This window comes from Ischnura elegans, chromosome 12, assembly GCF_921293095.1.
Source record: "Ischnura elegans chromosome 12, ioIscEleg1.1, whole genome shotgun sequence".
In the NCBI taxonomy this organism is placed as follows: Eukaryota; Metazoa; Arthropoda; class Insecta; order Odonata; family Coenagrionidae; genus Ischnura; species Ischnura elegans.
The window spans coordinates 2,473,309-2,497,070 of NC_060257.1; positions in this window are offsets into that span (position 1 = coordinate 2,473,309).

A 23,762-nucleotide genomic window follows, 5' to 3' on the forward strand; every position below is an offset into this window, starting at 1 on the left:
ATTGTTATGCCATCTTATCGTGAGGTGACGCGGATCATTCACGAATAACAAAATATATCTACAGATGATACAAAAACGCTTTCTTTACACGGAATAAGCCTAGCCCTGCGGATTGCACTAAAAGCCTACAAAGCCTTACACGTAATCCATTGGCGGAAAACGAAATCCATGCAGTCTAACGGAAAAGGGATTCACCCCTGCCGATCAAAAAACCTGCTGTCAAAGCGCTGAAAGGTGAAATAAATGATGATATCCACTCCTAACTCATTCATGCTCATTTACATTTAGATGGCTTTTGTACAATATCCCCTGCGATACACCAATTGAAATACGAAAGAGCATCAATGCATTGAGATGCAATGTGAGCGCATTGTAAAGGTGAGAGGGGATATCTGTAATTACTTTTATCATTATATTGCAACATAGAAGCAGTGTGTTTTCTTTAATTCCTCACAGGACGGGTGGAGGAGAATTACTGTACTTAATCTTATTCTTTCAGTTAATCTATAATTCTCAATAAAATTGCAAACGATTCTTTTTCCTACCATTTAAATGTGCATATATTAGTCAAATTGTTTTCTGCGACACATGCTCGGAGAGAGCTTACACGAATGAAATGTTTTGTAATACCTATTACAATAAGGACGAAATATACATGTAGTCCACACTCACCCCCTACCAAGAAATGGCATTCGCGACAATAAAAAAAGGAAAATTGCAGTCCGTTATGATCTTTAATCGCTCAACTCCATTCTACCCTCGAGTTGTCTGTTTATTCTTCGCACTTGCGCATTCCTCCCCCTTCCGCCTCAAATGGGAAGCAACAGGTGGTGAGTGGTGGGGGAAGTCGGGGAGAGGGTAGGGAGGGGGGATGAAGAGGAGGAGAAGGGGAAGTTGGCATACACCCCCAACCCCAATTCGTAATGAAGATTTAAAGTGTAGAATGTTGCCATGCCACCACACAGCATCACTAAAAGAGATGGCTGTTGGAGGAAGTGGAATGCCAAATGCAGTCCATGCTTTGAGATCCTCTGGAGGTCGCATGCGAATTGAGGAAATGACAGCGACGAAATGAAAGAGAGGGGCGACCTCATTGCATCTCCCAACACATTCAGATTCAAACCGCCGTTTCTCTTGATTGCGCAATTCGTTCGTATATTCCGATCGCATTCCGCCGAACAATACATAAGCTCCTGACCACTTCCATTCGACTCTTCGCCTCTCTACGCGCATTACTTGTGCACAACGTCCACTAAAAAATGAAAACATGAGAGCATTTAGATTATCTCATAATATGAAATTCAAATATACGTCAAATTCTTAATTTTGGCCCAAAAAATTTTCCATGGGCAATACCTTCTTAAAAAGCATGTACTGCAGGATTAAAACGTTTTCCAACAAAACGAGCAGTGCCGCATTCGCTATCGTTGAAAATTAAGCTTCTCCTCCTCTTTAAAGAGATATTCCTAAGCCTCGCTTCATTCACGGAATTAAATTAATGTAACACGCGGGACTTTGAGAGGTGGACTCATTGCATCAATTTAATCGACTCACCAAATCTCGTTTTATATGAAGCAATTTGTCTCCTACCGAAATGAACGCTCTATTTCACCAGCGATGATAGTTCCACACAAGGGCGGTGCGAAACACTAAAGTTATAAATTTCGTGTTGCTATAGCGCGGTAAATTTGCGATACGTTAGTACAAGAAAAATAAAAATAAAATTAAAATCTTGCGGCATCTTCCGATCCCGCTTAGTAACTAAAAATGATAAAAGTTAAATGATTGTTTTTTCGTTGTATTCAATTAAATAGAGGTAGCAATAAAAATTCAATCCATATTTTTTAACGCTATAGCAAAAAATGATTACAAATATTATAGTATTATATTATTTATGTATATAGATGGAAGTCAAAAATCGTGTTATTTTCACCATTTATGACTCGAGATTGGCTGTACCGATATTGATGATATTTGATTTTTTTATTCGTCTTGGCTCCGGATTGCAGAATAAACATTAAAAAGTAGTGAAAGTTCACGAAAATAATTCATTTTGATCTCAGGGTTATTTTGCTGGGAGTTGATAACAATGCAAAAGCTATCAAGTTGGTCATAACTAGATGAATTGTTTTGATTTAACCAATTTATGACTTAGATTCTTAACAATAAAATAATATTTAATTGTAAAACATATTCAAATAATATTAATATCATTTCATTCAAGCTTATCCAAGCTCGAATTGATTTGTCAACGTCTCTATCGTGTATGTAAACAAATCTCCAAGAAATTTGTGGCTAACAGTAATGGCCGTGTACCTGTCGACGAATCGAGAGTATTGATTTCATTTCCTCGGAATTTTTGCAATTTCGCATCATCGAAAGATGAGCCTATAAGCATAGTGTTCACGGACATAATTGATACCCACAAAAATCGCAAAAGTTTGATGGAACGAACAATTTTGATGGAAAGCCCAGGTCAAGTTGAGTCGTCAACAAACACGGTACTACCGCATGTTTAAAAATATCTCCAAGCAATTGTTGACAATCGGTAATGGCCGTGTTCCTGTCGAATAGATTGATTTCATTTCCTCCAAACTTTTACAATTTCGTTTCATCGAAAAATGAGCTCATTTACAAAGTGACTGCGCAACAATTTTAACTTACAACGAATTTAAAAAGTTAATTCACCCAACGTGAACTTCATTTTATGATACTGTACTATAAACCACAGTTTACCCAGTAGCAACTTAGGCAAAAATTGATAGCAACATTTAAAGAATGCGTGGTTAGAAAAATTATTTAGAGCTGAAGGTACAAAGTTATCATATAATTTCTAAAGCAAGACCGTCAGGGATCGTATTGTGGCATTTTTTAGTGTCCCCCACCCCAAAAAAAATTTCTGGTACCCCCAGAAATTCCTCGAACTTCCTCCGAACTTATCCGCAGAACTTTTCCCGCTAAGGTTTTTCGCGCAAAGGATTTTCGCGCGAAGGCCCTGTCGCAAAAGGCCCTGTCTCGCAAAATCCTGTCTCCGGAAAATCCTGCCTCCGGAAAACCTGCATCCGGAAACCAGCATCCAAAACAAGCACCCGAAACCAGCCCCGAACCCAGCCTACCTGTAATGCAAGACTTATATAGGACTACTGCGGAGGAATACTTACTCCTTGGCAAGCAAGGGGAAATCGGTGCTAAGTCCATAGTATTGCACTTTGGAGTGAGAAGTTTTACCATAGCCCTATCACAACTCTCTCTCCCTCCAACACCTCACCCCACTATGTGTTTCCCCTCCTTGTGTTCCAATGAATATCCCTCTGATCCGACTGATGTCTCCAACCCAGAAGTTTGAGGGGAAAATTCTGGCTGGTATGCTGTTAACTCCAACCCAGGGACGTTGTTTTGCGGAGCAGCCTGTCAACAGGGGCAGTAACGCAGCGGATGAATTCGCCCTGGCTACCCCTCCGCTGCTTGGAAAAACCCCTCCCCTCAAATCCTGTCTTGTCCTGCAATACGCAAGCTCTCTTCTGCTCGAGCCCTGGTCGTGGACGCATGGTTAGTGGGACATGGCGAATTTAGAAAAATTATACTGCTGGTATTTAGCTGATAATGTTTCCTATGAAATCATTAATTACTATCATTGTTTTCTGTAATACTTCTGATTTTGAATAGTCTACTCGGAATAGATTTTGAACGAAAATACTCGTAAATATTTTGATATTTTTTTCTTGTTGAGCTGATTTCTTGTTTGTGGAGTCTTTTCCCTGATCCAGCTCGTGACCGACGGTTGGAGTTTTTCCCTATGTCTGGGCTTACGTGAACAATCAACCAGATTTACGACGTAACGCCACAGTATGGATATCTTAAAACTGACCATCTGTTAAAACTTTAAAGGTTATCCCTCCTTGAAATGTCATTTTGTCCGATGTTGTCATCGAATCGGCGTGAGAGAACGTATTTGAAAAAGTAAAACATCCATTGGCATATAGAACAGTATTTGCCGTCCAATAGACGTATACGAAAATATTTGTACAACCATTGTTTCGAGAAAAAAAAGAAGGCAAGGCAACAAAATAAATAAATGTGCAGCCAACGGAGATCTCACAGTTACGATTTCTCAATCACCAGAAATAATATATTCTAATCGAAGTCAACATAATCGCATTATTAGCTGTGATCTAGTGACTGCAATGTGTATGCATGCTGTCAGAAATAAGGCGAGTGACCCTAGTTAACAAGCGCAATTACTGCGCAAGTTGGCATCAAATGGAATGTTAAATTGTAGACGGACCGTTGCATGTGCGAGGGGATGGGGTAAAAAGTGGTTAAAAACAGAGAAGAGGGTGTTAGAACATTCACATAGAACATTGACACAGTTTACGCAAGAGCTCATGCTTGAAGTGCAATTGAAACAAACTCCTTTTTGACTTGGTAATTGGATACTGTGGTGAAAGGCCTCGAATGCTTTGAATTGGTCGTGTTCCGTGGTCTCCTAAGCGTCAGTCGTGCATTAAAATATTCCAAGTGTTTCCCAGACTTACTAAATCGCGCATCACGAGTTTCGGAGGCGGATGGTTTGGTGATTTGGGCAAATAGGAGTTTGTTTTAATTGCACTTCATGCATGGGCTCTTGCGAAAGCTGAGTTAATGTTTTATGTGAATGTTCTAATCCCCTCCTCTCTGCTTTTAACCACTTTTTACCCCATCCTCTGACACATGCAGCGATTCGTCTGCAAGTAGAAGGGGATGGGGAGAGTCAATTGATGAATTGCTTCTGAAGAAGAAAGAGAATGGAAGAAGGTAACGAGGGCGTGCATTTGTGGGAGGGCAGAGCTATTGCCAAACGGCCAGGGTGAATGCGTGGTAGCAAGTGGGATCCTTTGCCAAATAATCCGAAAAGGTGTTTGGCGATAGGGGTTAGTTTGCTATTTGAATTGAAAAAATTGAAATTAATATTGAAAAGCAACTTGGAAGCCAGCCAAGAATTAAATCCGCAATCTATCCACTCATGTTCTAAAAATATAATTGTAAATAAAATGTCGCTCACTCAGTGGCTCTATACAAAAGATATTTCAGATTAATCCAATCTAAAATTTATTTTAACATCCCCAAAAGGCTAAAAAAATAAGGGAAGAGCTCACCCTGGAGTAAGCTAAAGGTGTGTGTGGTCATGCTTTCAACGAGGCCGACTTCCTTCTTCGGGCCACGCGGATATTTGTTGCAGATGTTCATAATCTTAACTCTGGATATTATTATAACAATATTATGAGGGAACTTTTTTAGAAATAGATGGATGGGGTGAAGGACGTATGTGTGCCGCTATAATAGGGATAGATCACAGCGGATGAAGGAAATGAACGAATGAGTGTTCCTCGCGTAAACACACGACAAAGGCCGATATTATTATGACAAAGGATATGGAAAACCCAAAGCCATGCATGTAGATAGATAGATAGATAGGCGGGAGTGGAGGAAGTCAATGAGGATTCCGTTGATCCCAACTGATATGCCCTTTGAATTAAAACAAAATCAATTTTCAGGTCTTGTTGCATTCACGATGACGATTATCAAATCACAAGGTGAGTGTTTGTTCTCTCAATCTAGAAACGCCATGTTTTTCTCATGCCCAAATATGTGTTGTATGTTCACGTGTTGGTAAACCATTCGCTTTATTTGTTCTTCCGCCCGGCAAAAAAAAAACTATTTTACATCAGAAGGTTCTTACTCAAGTGAATAAAGCCGAATGTGTAGGGTAGACCGGGGTAGGTTAACGCATTTTGCACTGGTTTAAGGCTTACGCAATGCACTTTTCCATTAGGAAAATATATTGCAATGCACATTTCCATATGCTTGGCTCAGAGCTCTGTACTGGGACCAATGCTATTTTCTATACATCCTCTTTATCTTCCTGAAAAATTAAAGCACTGTAAATATATGCTTTACGCGGATGATTCGCAAATTTATCAACATTGTCTTCCTCATGACCTCGGAAACACTATTGAAATATTGAATAAAGATATTATTACCTCCATCTGCAACTGGCTTGAAAATAATTAACTTGTGATAAACTGTACTAAGACCAAACCCATTATTATAGGCTCCTCATAGCTTGTAAGTAAGACTGATTTCGATTTAATCTCTAACATAAAACTAGTAAATACTAATGTTCCTTTCTCAAGCATTATAAAAAATCTAGGAGTTACAATGTCAAATAATCTCTGATGGCTAAATCATGTCCTTAAAATTTCGAAAAAGTCAGTAAAATTGTGTAGTAATTAAAACTAAGCAAAGAAGTGTTACCTGCTGAAACCAGGAAACTTTTAATATCCTCCATTGCTTTCCGCATTTTGATTACTGCTGTTTAGTTTATAATGATATCCCGGACGAAATTGATTTAAAAATTCAGCACCAATAGGGAACTTGCATATATTTCAGATATAATCAATAGCCCCAAAATTATATAAAAATATATGTTTTTATACCTCGGTGAAAGTTTTTTTATTATTTTATGACGTGGTTTGCGATATTTAATGCATCAAAGTTCACGAGAATTTTCAAATGCAAGTGAGAAGCGAAAACGCCCGATGATTGGCTGGTAGAAAAGTGACGTCATAGTTCAGTACGAGGAGGCACGGCGGCATGATAACGGGGTATTTTAGTGAAACTATAGACTTCGTCGGCGCGGAAAGTCGATGCCGAGAAATGGAAAGGTAGCTGATGTGCATCTGAAATGTTTTATAGTTCATAACAAAGTGAGACTTGCGTATAATATTGGCGAAAGCGTATACTCATGTGAAATTTGTATTCTTTTGGCAGTCCGGTAGAGTCTTAATTTGTAATAAAATAAATCAGAATTTAGGATAAAATTTCCTTTAAAATGACGTATAGTTCATTATTATAGCATGCAGTGAAGCCAGGATATAAATTTGCAAAATACAGCGGCACATCATTTTCACGCCGACAGTAGAAGAAAACGCTGTCTTCTTGGCTGGCATTCGAATGCATGAGGATCAACGTTGCTCTATATTTTCATATTACCTCCCTTGATTTTAAGCATCATGGAATTTTCTATGTCCTTCCGTAACTGAAATTGAACAAGTGCCATAAATAATTTGAGTCCATCGTAACCATCGAGAAACACCTATCTCGATTTTTGTTGAGAAGTTGAGTTTTTATTCTACGGCGGCCGAATTATCGAAAAATCTCAGTTTTAAGTTATTCAGTCAATGAAATATGGAAATATTATTTATATTAAAGTTATCTTCGCTCACATAGCACACGGGTTTATCATTCCGTTTATTATACTCTTATTTTTCCGTAACGCTCATCCCGACAGACGTCATGCATCGACGCTTTTCTTCTAATTTCCTCCGTGGGAATGCAGATGAAATTTTTTTCTGGGGTGTTATTGCACAGAGGAACAATGCACCACTTGTAATTTTTCCTTACTTCACCCATGTTCTCCTTTAAACGCAACGTGGCTCTTCCAAACCTGCAGTTTGGGCTTGGATCTTGGACTCCTACTGAACTATGACGTCACGGCCAAAGATTAGTGGGGGCGGTATTTTTTAGCCCGCGAAACTCGGGAGACTTTTGGGAGTCATTTTCTAATGTATAAACTGAATTTTAAGCGGAAAAAATTTTATTGCGGTACTAAATGTTTACTGTAGTATATCAGCATACTGTTTATAAAAAGTATGCAATTTCCCTATTGTATTTCTGTGTAGAATTTGTGCTCAACCTTCGAAGAGATGTGCATATATCGCCATAACTCAAGGAAATTGAATGGATTTCCACTAAACAATGACGGAAGTATTTCCTCGCTGCTCTCCTTTACGCATTGCTTATTTACAACAGTCAAAAATATTTACTTAACCTATTAAAAACTAAGCATAAATACCAGATTAAGTTAAAAATATTTGGTTTTAGAAATCGTTTAGGGCAAACGTTTATAGCTTATTGCTTAGTGCCCCATTATAACTTATTGGTTACATGAAGAAAAATGCATACCTCCCATACTTATTTGGCTGTTTGTTCTTTTCATCATGTAAATAAATGCACTTCCTAATACTTCTTCCTCATTGTTTCTGCTCTATGTGGTTAGTCGCTGGGTAATTGATGGGCTGTAATGGTACGCATAGTTATTATACTAGAACTAATTGAAATCCGCGGAACATTGTGTGTGATATGCTTTACTTTCTTTTTTTTTAAGTTTATATAGGTAATGGAATTTTTTGCAATACTTTCCTGTAAGTTTATCGCTCTCAATGAATTATTGAGTTGATTTCATGATTTTATGTTTAGCAAATTCTTAGTTTATATCTATAATATGATTTTGTCCAAGTATATTGCTTTTTTTTCGTAGAGGACATAAGTCTCGGAACAATAAATATCTTTCTAAATCCATTCTATTCTATAATCTATTCCGCGCACGCGTAGATGCTTGTCGTGGCGAGTGCGCATGCGCAGACGAGGCCACCGCACCTCGTGTGGAGGTGGTGGCCTGTGGCGATAATGATCTTAATGAACCTTCTCGCCACTCGAGGGAGCCAAGAAGGTGGTGGAATCAAGGAGGGGACTACGACCACACTGCAAACAGTGCAAACGCCCCTCAACACAAATCCAATCCTCATCCGATTATCATCACATTCACTTGATAGGACCACCCAACACTCAACCTACCCTTCTGTGCAGTATTGGGCAGCGATCCTTCAAACAATCTTATCGTTGCACTTAATTGTATGTTTCGTTGTATTGCATTTTAGCATTGTAAATTGTAAACTGCAGAGTCCGATAATTGGGGAAAAGCTGGTACGAAGACTCCTTGAATGAAGTATTTGCTAAAACCAAGGGCAAAGTCAACTCTATCTGGGATTTTTACATAAAATTATAAATATAAATGTCATTTAATGCAGAAAATACGAGGAATATAGTTCGATAATTCAGCAAAAGAGAAATGAGATTATCCTTGATTGCAATCTCTTGCAAAAGAATGAAGCCCAAGAACAAAAATATACAACGAAAGCCCACTACAAAATGGAAAAATATTTGATTACGCCCTTTTCAAGATTCAGTTAAGCCTAGTTTTCCAAAAAATTTCTAAGTTAGTGATTAGAATGAAATATAATTGCAAATTTCATTCTTGATGAAAATACATAAATATCATATTCAGAGTCTAGCGAAGAACCATATTTTTATTTATCTTTCCTTATTGTGCGTCACTCTCATAAACGGTTGATGTCTCGAAATTGAATATGGAAGGTGTTGGATGAGGAGATCTGGAATAGGATGAAGAAGGTAAAATAGACGGATAGGACAAGCAACGACGAAGTGCTGGGCATTGTGGGTGAGGAGAGATACGGAAGAGACAGAAGGTATGGATGGAGGGAGTACTTAGTGGGGAGGGGATGTCGAAAACAGTGCTAGAGGGTAGATGGTTGGGTAAACGAGGGAGAGGAAGGAAGAGAATATGATTTTAAGATAGGATGAAAGGGATTGGGACTTATTTTGAATTCAAGAGGGAAGTCCATACAAGAATACTTATTAGATACTTCATGTAAACTTGCCTTAATCGGTAGAATACTTTAATAATGATTATACCGATATTAGGCGCAGTGGTGGCAGTAGCTAAGAAAGATCAGCCACTAATGGCCTCTGTGAACATCTTCCAGCAACGCCAAGAGATAAAATGAATTTCCCTTCACGGGTGTTTAATTATGCATGCCGAAGTTGACTCCCGCAAGTCTCGCATACTGGATGCAAGGATAAGGAAGCTTCTTTCCCTATCAGTCGTTGGCCGTGTTTGCAGCGCCAGTGCGGACGTAAGGCGATAAGCCTATCCGGCAGCTTCCTTGGGTGCGGCATAGTGTGCAGCCACGTCTATTTATTATTATCTAGGTGGCCGGATCGCCGCGCCGTAAGGAAGACGGTGGCAGTGCGCTCAACTAATTTTCGCCAGCCTCCAGGAATGGTGTGTCTCCGATAGGCCTGCTTAGCTGCGCAGAGGCACAGAATAAGGGGCATATCTTCCCTTCCTCTCTTCCATTCCACATCGGCGTTTCCACTATGCACATGCCATTCTTTCTCGCAAATGGATTAAATCTATTTGGCTCGCAAGTTACCATTTAGGATTCCCAGTCGGCCGTTGTTAGTGAACGCGCAATGGAATGGGTTATCCAAAATTGACTATCACGTCGCTGATGGAAGAGAAAATTTCAATTTGGGGAAGTATGATATGCTAGCCAGTCCTCATAAAGTGCGAAATCATTATTTTAACGTTTTTGCGCGAGTAGAAGTTTTATTTTGTGTTACTCCAGCTATTTTCCAATCAATCCTTAATTTAAATGTGGCTTTTCCTTCTTTTTCTTTTCAGGTAAAACAGTATGATTGATGAGTTCATTTTTAGACTGCAAGGGCAGTAATTTCTAAGTAAATGCTTTGAATATTATTATTTGTGATCAATTTTAATTTCGCTTGGCTCAGTCTTGCGGTATATCGACGCAGACATGTTGGGAGAGTAGATTAGAGACTGCAATGTCCACGTTCCTTTACTCCTATGTTGCGTATGTTACTACGTAACCACAATAACCACATCTAGGAACCACGATAAAGCCCCTTTATTTTGAGGTCCCCTCAGGACAGTGTTACAAGCATGTGGCGCGGGACCACTGACGGAATTCTGGGCTTCTGATGTCTGAGCTTTCGCATCCTGGCCGTTGCACTGCGGCCAATGTCAGATGGAGCCACATGGTAGCGACATGCACGTGGCGTCAATCCTAAATATTGAACTAGAATTGTAAATGCACATTCTGAAGGGGGAGCAACACACCACATGTGTGCGTTTCAAAATGCACTCCGACGGTTTTTCTCTGATCATGAGCGGTGCGGCCAAGTTGGGGATACTCTGCCACTGTGCGTGGCGCCACTGGCGAGAGTGTGGCCCACCGGCGGGTTCACCTCCATCCTCTGTGAAGTGAGTTTCATCTTGGGCTGCGCGGAACTTAACCCTTTCTGTACAACAATTTTTTCACCTAAAGGGAAAATGATTTCCTTCCAAAGCTCAATCAATGTAGTTCATAGGGAGTACACTAACCCATTTTCAACACTTTTTTCTCGAAATTGGTTAAAATTAAGGTTTGTGCCGAATTCGGTACATTAGGCATTCCCGTCACAGCCTAGTTTGGCTTCCCCAAAAAGGCAGGCAACCCGCCACAAAATTGTCAGATTAAAGATAAATAAATCCTTATCAACTGCCTATTTACAATAGTTAGCCTTATACACAGAAAATTGTAAATACCTGCTCAAATTTTGCTTTCCATAATATATTTCATTGCGCGATGTGGAAATCATTAATGACTCTATTACAATCAAACATCAGTTGGCAGCATGAAAATAATATAATAGGAAAGAAAGTTGTTTTTCCAAAAATGCAAACAACAAATATCCATAATAACGTCTCTCATGAAATCAGGTTGCTTAGTGAAATAAATTTGGATAGAGTTGCATATCATAATTTAACACCTATTATAAAATGGATGGACTATGTGCTGCAATGATTTTAGTGAAACACAAAACTGAATCAGGAAGTATTTGAAGAATTACCGCAGATGGTTGCTACAAATATCAATTAACCGAGTTCAATTTTTTGTGAAATGTGATGACACAGCTTGCGTTGCTGATCAAACACAGTGGTAAATTGTTGTTCATTTTGTACATTTTTGAAAAAGTTAATGAAGCACTCACGGAGTCTTCAGGTGACTCTGATTCCAAATTTTCATTGCTCGATCTTTCACCAGCATGAGAAAAATTGGAATCCTCAGGTGGCAAATCACATTTTGAACAACATCCCTCCTTATCTTCCCATAAAAAGTTACTGGACTCATATTTTGAACTGCCAGCAGGGAAAAAAACATCTAATGATGCCATGTATAAATGTTGGAACTTAGCCATATAACTACAATTTAATCGCAACTACATAACTACGACGACATAGTGAAATATAATCAGGAAATATTATAATACATCAGGTTTCGATAGCGATTTATTGTCTTACATTGCTGTTTTGCCGTAAGTGTCCAGTTCGTTCCAGTGTAATTCGTCACACACCTATTCTTCCTTCAATTTCAAATAATCTGAAACATTAACCAGTCACAATAACACATCAAATTTTAGAAAACCAATAAAAATACAAAATGCATTAAAGAAATATATAAACTTACCTACGGAAGCCAAAAACAAAAAGATAATCACATCGATTTGACGATCTTCAACGTAGTTTGATTCAACTTTTTCATATCGAAGTTGGTGTTTTACCTTTCCTCGCTTAGTGCCAAAACTGCTAGCAGATACGAACGTGCTAAAAACGTCATATGGGCAATAGTGAAATAACTACTCTTCACTACTCAGGAAATATGATTCTGGACGTATGTGCCAAATTTGGCTCACCTGACGTTAAAGAGTTAAGCGGGTCACTCTCAACTTTTGCTTGTATCGTATAGATCATCATTTATGGAGCTGCCATCCCATTTATTGCCGCTTAACCTCTCTTTCGCTAAAAATGGTGACGGCCGCAATATGAATGAAAACAGTCGATTAATTTGCCATGACGAGGGGAGGAAGTCGGGTTCGCCCAACCTTTGGCTCTCAACACTGGGGACGCAAGCATCTGAGCTATAATGATCTACTTTCATTGATTCTCGATCTATTCCCCGGAAGTATTCACTTGAAGGCATCAGCAGCTCTCCTCAATTCGTCACAGGATGGAGTTTATCCGTGGAGTGTATGCAATCCCCATCACTTCCAGAGATCAGCCAGGTAAGTGCCTCTCGCAAATTCACTAAACAACCAATGGGATTCGTAATTCTCAGCGCTAAAGACATATGAGTATACTGAATATTAGAGCTAACACCTTGATAAATTTTGATTTTCTGGGTCTTTTTGGTGATATTAGAAAGCCTCAAATGAAAGATTCTATATTTCTATCGAAATTCTCATCGGGATATTATTCTTATTGGCGTAATTTGACTCATTCAAGATTATAAAGTTACAAAGCAACTTTCCTACCTATCGCTTATTAAAAAATACCTATTTATATCCATCGCATCCTCTTAAAATGACTTGTAGCTTGATTAATTAATATTTAACGCAAATCTTATCTCGACAAAAGGAAGAAAATTTCAAGTTTTCCAAATTCTTTTCTTGATCCCATTCCTCCATTGCATTCGATCATTAGTTATCTTCCTCATTTTACACTCCGCATCAATTTTTCACGTCCCTACCCCCATCCTCTTTTCATACATCATCCGCTTATTTATTCCTCTCTGGAGTAATCTTTCCGTTCCGAAAATTAGCGAAGCATTTTGATCCATCTAAATTCATGGCATTTTCAGTTTTTATCTCGAATCATACGCCATGATTAATGGAAAGAGCAAACTTTTCGTAAAAATCTCAGCATCATTAGTCTTTTTAGATATCTTACGTTTTTGAAGGATTATGAACTCATTCGTGCGTGAGGCAAAAGAAAATTATGTGAATTATATACTACCGGGAATTGTGGCGATAATTCGTCAAATCTGGGCAAGTCATAACGTAAGCTCAGATACAGGGAACTCCTTTCGTCTGTCCGTGACTAGGCGGGGTAAAAACTCCAGTTCCACTCCACTCAAAACTCCACTAAGAGTTCATGTTCCAATAAAGCTTTACCGGCGTAGGCCACAGGGACAATATCACCATTAACTTAGTAGTTCAGCACAGTCCAAATTTCCCGGGAAGCGCCCGTGTTGACAAGAAAACTCTGGAACACTTCTCGTCGTCCAAGCAAAGGTTGGGGGAACAGCGTACTGCCGGGTTTCCTCTCCTCTATCTTCTGGATGGAAACACAGTCAAATAGAGTGATCAACGGCAGAGGCAAGCAATTGAAGTCAAGGAGGGAAAAGACATGGGCGGATGAGGTCTTGGAGGGAGAGAGAAATTTCATAGGAGAAAGTGGAGTACTTCTCACTCCAAACTGCAGTTTTATACTCGAGTTGGCACTGCATGTCCAGCTAGATGAAGCACTGGGCCAGTTTTCAAAGTATCTCATTCCCCCCTCTTGCAAATACAGGAATACGAATCTGGTAATGATTGAGTTGAACCCAATGATAAATATATAGAAAGTGAAGGTGATTCAGTTCGTATGAGATTGGCCCAGCAAGAGTCGAATGAGTAAGTGCGAGATTTGAGTCTCTCTCAAATAGATTGCCACAGATAAATGCTCACAGATAAAGCACTTCAGAGAAAAAGCTATGAGCGAACATTTTTACCTTAATAGTTCTTTGTTTTTATCGTTTGGTAAAGAAGTCACTGTTTAAATTATCGCAATTTCAACGTGCAGCAACTGTATTTAACCCTTGTATACATTAAATAATTCAGTTTGGGCATCATATACTTAGGTAAGATTTCCCTTCAAGTTCCTTCTTATGCAAATTTTGTATGACATATTAGATAAAAGAGGGTATCCTCTAGCTTAAAAAGTTGACGTGATAGGTGAAAACAGAGGTTGTTTGCTTATTCAGAGGCCGGAAGTGAGTCAAAAACAAGTCAGTTTGTTTTGTTGTTTCCCCATATGCTATTTCATGACTAATTTCACCATTGGCGTAAATTTTTTTAGCTGACATAAATATTTCATTGTGGTAAATATAGAACAATTACAGCTAATAATAAGCATAATTTCCACTAAATCGAAGGCGCGTAAAAGGACACGCCATGATGCTTGTCCTGATCAGTCTTCTTACAATTCGACCCCCCTTCACCGTCCCCCCCCCCCTCACATCTCGCTGCGCACATAGCCCAGTGCATTATGGGCCGATGGAAATGCCGCCCCCGCAAGGAAGGGGCCTCTCCGCACCCGCCAACACCCAGGAGCCACGTCCGCCCCCGTCGGATGGATGGGTATTCATTCATTGAATGGCGCTATCACGCGTCTGCAGGTGGAGAGAGAGAGAGACAGAGGCCTCTCACAACTGGAAGTGGCCAGTAGATCATTCCCTAATGTGCGAAGAACACACTTAAGAGTGCACTTAATGGACTCCAGTGGGCGTTGCAGAGGGCGTTTTTCTTTTGTTTGAATAGCATCGATGGGAGGAAAAGGCGTCTAGTCACACTTCCACACAGATCAGAACTCTATTGCACATTGCACTCAATGGTTGCGAAATTGTTGAATAAGAAGACGTTTGTCACTTTCACACGAATTTACCACGTCAATTAAGGAAATGAATAATTGCGATGAGCTCATAGTCATGCTACAGAGTGCTTAAAAGCATATTGCGAGTAAAATAATAAAAATTGGCGGAGAAAAAAAATTCTTGTTTCAAAGTAGGTACAAACTGTTCGATCATCTCACTTGTAAGACTTCTTTATAAGACAAACGATCAGGTGTTAATGTGGTGTTCAATAGTAATAGTTCATCAGTGAGTATATGTGGTATTAAGTCATTCTGTTCTAAATTAAATTAAAATGCGATCCCGATATTAGCAGCACACGAAGCTCAGGAGCAAGACAAAGGAGAAGGCCAATTCCCGAAAACCATTTGCAGTTTCCCCCATTCAAATTCAGTGATTCCAACCGACGGTTGGTCTGGATTTGTGAGGTTAAAGCTCACATCGAACTAAGCCGCATGCGTTTTAACATTCCCCATATAGGGTTGGGGGTCCACTTTCTTTCCCTGGACCAACTTGAACTTCGAGAATTTTTATTTGGGATGTCCGAAGGTATCATACGGGATTTGAACCCGAAACCCCTCTATCAGAAGCCAAGCGCTCTACCCACTAGCCTATTACTCTAGATAATTGGGGTGGGACGGGGTGAGGTATGGGGTTGTGGGGAGCATGAGGAAGACGATCACGAAGCGAGACGAGGCGCCTTTCCTTCCGCGACGTACATCCGATGAGAGTGAGGGACACGAAGGAAGGAGGGCAAGAGGAGAGAGAGAGAGAGAGAGAGTGGCGAAAAGGGATGGAAATAAAACAAAAGAGGGAGGAGTGGCGAGAGGAGGGAAGTCAGGGTGCGCCGCGCGATCGTCAACTGATTGTGCTCTATGCCGCGCACATCCCTCTCCCCAGCCAACCCATTTTTCACCACCAACCACACAGACAGACACACATCTCCCCCTACCACAGCCCCACCCCCAGTTCACTACAACCCAAACCCCGCACCACCATTCCTTCTTTCTCGCGTACTCCTCACATTCACGCTATCCCGGTGTTACACTGGTTGGGCGGCATTCATGGCCAAAGAGCCGCCACTTCGCTCGAAGAGCATTCAATTTGAGAAGATCAGGAAAAAGTGCGTTAAAACATTCGCTAGGACAGAGGCAATACATGGTTCAGAATCTAGGACCATTAGGAAAAAGTTAACTGAAAAGAATACAAGCCTTCAAATTCTAGCGGTGGAGCAGGGTGCTAAAGAAAAAATAGACTAATATGGTGAGAAATATGAGGAGGTATATATGCATATAGCAGCATACACACATAATGCAGAATAGGAGAAAAAAACAATGGTCACTGTGAATGCCTAAGAAGAACACGCTGCGCATTGGCCACGTAGTGAGATATAGGCGTTACGTGGGAAACATAATGTTAGGTAAAATTGATGGCAAAGTCGCCAGAGCAAGGGACAAGTATGAAGAACAAGTGACTTCCGCCGCCGTCACAACAAAGTGGAGACGAGCGACGTAAGTGGAGAGGGATGGAGGTTGTGAGAACGGAGCAAACGGAGGGACTCTTCACATCCTAGGTGGGGCAGACACAGAGGCAAAATCGATATTACCATAATGCTTAAAGAAAAATATTAAAGTATTCCAAATGAAACCGATTTAAGGGTTGATTACGTGGAGGCTGTCAATTACTATTCTTGAATTTTTAGAGGTCTTTCCAAATTTCACTATCATCATGATTTTGTATGAGGTTCAAGACTGAGTTCCATAAATTTCCTTCTCTAGCCATCCTTAAAAAAATTGAATTCATGTAAAATTCAATAGCACAAAAAGCAGAGAACGAAATCACCGCCAAGGACACTTGAGGTATATTTTGTCCAAAGAATAAATACCTCTAATTAGGCCCTCAAATATATCATCACAATTCGAAGAGCTGCGTCATCAAACACTAGAAAGTCATTATTGTGCCTAAGGTTGGTTTGGATAGGTTAGGGTAGAGATCACCTCAAACTAATCCATAGGCGTGTGAATACACACACTTCCAGGGTGGAGGGGCAGTTCCTTTCCCTGGGACACCTCACACTTGGAAGACGCTGGCTGCGTCCAAAGGCTACAGCCTGGATTTTAACACGGAACTTCTCGATCAGCAGCCAAGCAGTCTATCTAGTAGATTACCATGCTCCCCTAATACTAGGCCTGTTCAGGAAAATTTCTATAGGGGTATCTTCTCCCATCACTATGATAAATTCCTATATTTATCTAAAATTATAATTGTGATACTTTCAATGAAAATACTTAATTTTTCATAAACAGCGAGTGATTCATTGGAGTAGAGCTAGGAATGTTGATTGATCGCAAGAGAAAAAGGTAATTGACGCACGAGAGGCAAAGGGAAATAAAGGTGCGAAGAAGACTCGAAAGGCACACACGCCACCCGCCCCTCTCGCCCCCCCCCCACAGCCCCCCTTTCGCCCCCCAATCGCCCCCTCCCAAATCCGGATTCCTCGCCTATCTCTCCTCCCATCCATCCATCCTCTCCTTCGCCTCCCACCTCCGCAACCCCTCTTCCCTCCCTCCCCCAACCTACACGCCGCCCCTAGCCCACGCACCTCTCTTGGCTCACGATGCTCAACTGTCTGCCCCTTTCCCGGTAATTTGCATCTCGTCTCCATAGGGCAATACTGGTTTATATTTATCACAGTTGGCCCTTAATGCGGGCAATCATTGATTAATAGATTTGCCTTTAGGTACCTTCAAATCCATGTCAACAATACAAGAAGAAGCAGAATAAAGAGAGACTATGTACAGAACATTTTCATGTGTGTACGGGCGAGAAATAACTAAAGAAATTCCAAATAAATAATTGCCAAGTCATTTGATGCGATTTTTGAAAATATTTCGGTTTGTAATGGCATTTGATTAATTACGACAACGGATATTCCTTCACATTAAAATTAAAATGTACTTTGATTATTCACGGTAAATGAACAACAAGAAAGGAAAACTTTGGCGTTAAGACACCAAATTATTACAGGACGCACCAAACAGCAAAATAGTGAAACCGATATATTGCGACTCTCTATTACGCGACGGAAAATGGCCTGGATGGAATTGGGCTTCATCTCTGCATTCCCTTTGGCCCTGACGATGGAAAAAGAAAAGATGCACCTACTTTTCAATTAGACATGAAGCCAGCCCCATTGAATAGCCTACGAAAACTCTACTGTTGGGATACCTGGCTGCTGCGTATTGGTGGATTTAAATACGTGAGACATGGGAGGATGTTGATAGAGAAGAAGCAAACGGCTCAGACCTTACACGAATGGATGATCACTGCTGAAGCGTCCAATTGAAAGATCTTTCTTGGATGAGGGAAGTTCACACGTCTGTCGCTCATTCCAGGGTGAGCTCTATCCGCATCAATTGTAAACAGCCACCGGTTGAAGCGAATGAGGGAGCCATTGCTGGCACATGACACAGCAGAACCTAACGGTGAATGTTGGCAGGGGCACTTTAATGGCCTAGAGTTGAAAGAAACTCTTGCCCAACTCATAGAGTCTCTGCCAACAGGAAGACACGGAGGTGGGACGTCGTTCGCAAGTGGGACGACGTAGAGCAGGAGAGGCGGGCGCCATGGCGCCAAGAGAGGCGCCAACTGGCATTCCACCGGAGCCTATTCCTTTCGTCAGGGCACAGTTGAGCTAGCGTAAATGCATCCGCTGTGAGATAAACATGTGACACGAGGCACCAAGTAGTGAACTGATAAATAAAACCAATGAAGATTAGTGCATGGGGGGAAAAGAGTTAAATCATACTTAAAATCGTAGTTTTTGAACTCTTTGTTCTGTAATTTTACAATTTAAATTGCTTGCTTCGGTGAAGATGTCTTTCGGCTAAATTCAACCGAAGAGTTAAAATAAAACGTGGAAGTTTATAATGAGTGAACCGAGAATTTTTTTACTGACCATAAGCACGCAAGGGTAAATGTTACCTTTGGGATCTTGATACTTTTCAGGAATCAGCGGAATGAGATATAAAGTGATTATGCCGCTTCGTTAACCTTAAATAAGACCACGCGATTTGCCAATCAAAGGAAGATAATCCGAGCTTCAAAAATGACAAACACACACGGTGTGAAAGACGATGGATCATCTATAAATAATATGATAATCAGAGATTATTTACTGGCTAATTAAATTACTGTGTAAAGAAGTGATCACGGAGCTCACGTAAAGAGGCACTAGTCAAACTTGTATCCACCTGAAGCTACGTAACTACGTAACGTAGACTTAGATTGCTTAAACAATTGAGAATGGATATCTTTAAGAGCGACACGGAGAACATAATATTAGAGCCACACTATATTTACAGGTCCGATAGAAGCGATCAATTAAGGGAGATATTATACCTAACGGATAGATATGGGAATTCGTTTTTCCCCCGAACCATAAAGGACTTAAATAAACGCTAGTCCCAACTTCGTAGAGCACTTCATTTTTTTATCCGTAGACGGCTGGTGTCCTAACACCCCCTGCCACACGCCTTTTAGGCGGCTTGCGGGGAAGGTACTATGTGGATGTAGATGAACTGAGGAAAGCTTAAAGACACTATTTGTGAAGGGCAGGGAAATGCATGTCATGTGATTGAAAAAAGAAGGAGGGAAGAGATCAGCGTATGCAAAGCGTATGAGGAGGAAAATGTTAAATAAAAATCAAATCACTTCCCAATGTCGGCATTTAGAGCAACCGGCCTGCTGGAGAACTAATTCAGCAGAGATCTCAATACTCTACTCGTATCCGAATCGAATCTCGCAAAAAACAGCATCACTAGCTTTCTCAAACATTCAAATGCTACCCATGTGTACCTATGTGTTACTCTGTGGAATCGAGGTGACATTAAACGAACACACCGACAACTTTCTCATTAAAATACCAGGTGCAATTGATGTGTGCGCTCCAAATAGCAAGATACATTTACAAATTAAAGAGATATAATATAAATAAAGTACCACACCAGAAGAAACCGAAATTCAATTCCGTCTCTCTCTCTTCCACAGATTTTCACAGACTTCCTTCCTTGCTCAACACCATTTCGTCCAACAAACACCCTTCCATGGGTATATCTGTGCCCTTCGAAACATTTAAGAGACAGCTTCGCGAAGCCTTCTGCTCTTAATTCTCATTTTGAAATTATTTTTTTATGTTTTATTATGCCGAGTAAATATTTTATAACACGGCAGATTTATACTCAATATAAAATCCAAAATATATCTTTTACATAATTACATAAAAGTAACAAGCCCGCCATCTCCGGAAAGCAAAGAATCTGTATTTTGGCGACGGCTCGCCATTCTGAGGGAGGAGAGAGGGCTTATTTCGCCGCCACGCCATTCACCCCCCGACCACCCTCCCTCCCACTCACCCCCGTCCCACCGACTCAACACAAGGAGAGAAATACGGCGAGGCTCCCGCAACTGCAGCCATCGACATCCATCCACCGCCCACTCACCCCATGCCATACACCTCCCTCCGCTCATTTGTTCCCCGTCCACTCACTCTTCTTCCTTATTTTATTCCCTCTCTCTCTCTTACAACCCTCCCTCCCTCTTCATTCTCTGGCGGTAGCATTCCCTTGTTAGAAGACGAGTCTCGCCTCGCCAAGCGCTATCGACAGATCGGATTACATGCGAAACAGAGAAGGCAGATCTATCATTCTCAGCACACAGACATCCACATTCTACGGCACGGCGCAGAATTTTCACTTTTTACCTCAGACCATAATACATTCCACATGTAACTTCCGATTTCCGTTAAACGTCAATCATAGCGGTAAATTTAAGAGGAAATTTTTTAAGGCTTAGTTCGGACGATGGCCACCCGTTCCACTGAAGGACCCCGCCAGATGAATGACCTTTTCTGCACTCTAAACGTGCGTGAACAGCCCACATGCGATATCTTCATCGAAGGTTGCGAGGTGTGCCATCAATTTTAATTCGAATGCACGCGGCCATCACCACGAAATATTTCCATTAAAACTCGTAAATTTATAATGCTTGATCACAGAAAGTTTCCGATTATCAGGAAAAGTATACTTGAAGACTTCTGAATCCGAGACCAAATTTCGGATTTTAGTGAATTGATTTTATATTTTCCGGTCGCATTCGATTCTTCACATCAACAAATAGTAGGGTGAAATGTTTTCGAAGACTAATTATGATACACAAATTAAATTTACCATTATTACAATATTGAAGGACTTTGGCACGAATAAAGTTGAAATATATTTCATGAACATTCGTAGAGTCGTTGTAAAACCCATGAGTGGAAAACTACCATGTTTCCCAAAGCTCATTTCGCAGTACTCGCGAAAAAACATTAAGTAATCCGAGGAGAATTTGCACCCATCTCCACCACCGACATAAGTACCCACGGCATTGTGAATGCATTATTATGGACTACTATCATTTTTTAATGTTCTACCTTTTAAGGTATGTCTCCATGGAGTATTAAAAAGTATTCTGGCTGTAGCCCCACCCCTAATGGACTTCCCTCTTCAATTCACAGTAAGGCCTACTCCCATTCATTCTATCTAAAAATCCTATTCTCTTTCTTCCTCTCCCTCGTTTACCCAACATTCCACCCTCTAACATAAGACTGTTTTCAACATCCCTTCCCCGCTAAGTACTCCCTCCATCCATACCTTCTGTCTCCTCGGTATCTCATCTAGAAACTGCCTCTCCTCACCCACCATGTCCGGCACTTCGTCTTTCTTCCTCCTCTTCGTCCACTTCACCTTCTCCATTCTTCGCCACACCCACATCCCAAACGCATCCTGTCCTCTCTCGTCCTCTTTCCTAAGTGCCTATACATGTCTAGGGTAATGTCCACATTACGAACCTCTCATCAGCTCCTGCCCATGAACGCCTCTGTTAACGTATTTCTCTTTCTGACATCCTTCCCGTTTTATTGGCAAACCTGTAATATGGCCAAAACAGTTTAATTTCTCTAATTGCTCAAGTTTTCCTCCTACTTCTATCCTTATTCTGACTTTCCTAGCTCGCAGTAATTATGCATGACCAGATGAATAGTTTTGAAAAATGACACTTCTAAAACGCTGGAGTATCTCAGAAACAACGAAATTACAATTAAATCCACCTGAGATTCAAACTGAATGAGACAAAACTATTTGAACCAACTGAAAATCTATTAAATGACAGATGGCCCATAAATACCGGCAATTCCGGTTTTCAATGTAATTCCTTCGGAAGGAGGTAAATATTGGAAAATAAGCCGAAATCTAGAGGACAACTATGACTTCATCAACCCGTCACTTTTGTCTACTTACTCGTCTTTAAGAAAGGGCCTTCCTGGAGAACCCTTTGAAGGAGCCATACTGAAATTCGTCGACTAAATGATTCGGTCTCCCAATCATGGAAGCAGAAATGATTCTGAGCCTATTCATTTATTGGAACTCCTGTATCTTCATCGCTCCGCAACATCTGTCGCGAACACCATCCATTGCACGGACATCGGCAGGGATAGGAGAGATGGGAGGGGAAGTGGTGGGGTGGGACTGGAGGGAGAGGCCCCTCAAAGAGGGGGAGGCGGGGCGGAAAGAAGCCACGCCACCAATTGCATGCCCCTGCTAGACGCCCCCTTTTTCTAGTGGTCAATAGGTGCCCTCCATCCCCTCCCCTCCATGCGTCAACCCCTTCCACCTCCCTCTTTCAATGGGGGCTGAACTGGACGCTTTTCCAGCGAGTGCACCGCCCCTCGCATATCTGCATCTGCGAGGTACCGTGCAAGCCACCACCAGGGTGTGTGGCACGGGATGATTCCACACCGCACATGCAGCACTCACCCACCCAGAAAAGCGCTCGTTCGCACGGGCAATCAGGACAACGGCGCGCGGACAAACGGGAAAGCAGGAGAGTGCCGAGGAGGACACGAACATGCTACCATGCTAAAAAAAACTACTAGTTAGTAATAGAAAACGAAAAGTTAGGGGAGCGCGTGATTCATGCGTGAGCTACAGAATGTGAACAAATGCATTTATTTTATTTTTACGCATTCGGAGAGTTAGTATTTACAAATATGACAAGTCATTGATTTCAAATGCAGAGCGTATATTGCCTAGTGGGAGTCAAGCTATTCTAGAGTTAGACCATCGCAATTATTATTGTTCCTCATTGTACACGGAAAAAAACTTCATCTATATGCATTAATTCTGCATTCTATTTTCCCAACATTGTACATGTGATTGTTTCCACCATTATTCTACCATTTCACCTGTAGGAATATTCACGATCTTTCTTTCATTTTCAAAGTCTTAAATGCTAAGGTCCGATCCCCTGAAGTGCTTCCATTCTTTTCGCTTCACATTCCCTCCCGCGTCTATAATTACGGTTAGCAATAACCGTTACTACACCAACCCATATTCCAGAGGCGTAACTAGGAATATCCTTTGGGGAGGATGAGAGGTGATGGGGAAGGGCGACCCCCCACCCCCATTTTGGGTAAAATTTTGGAAAAATGACATGCCTACAAATACATTACACATAACGCTAGCACTTAAAATT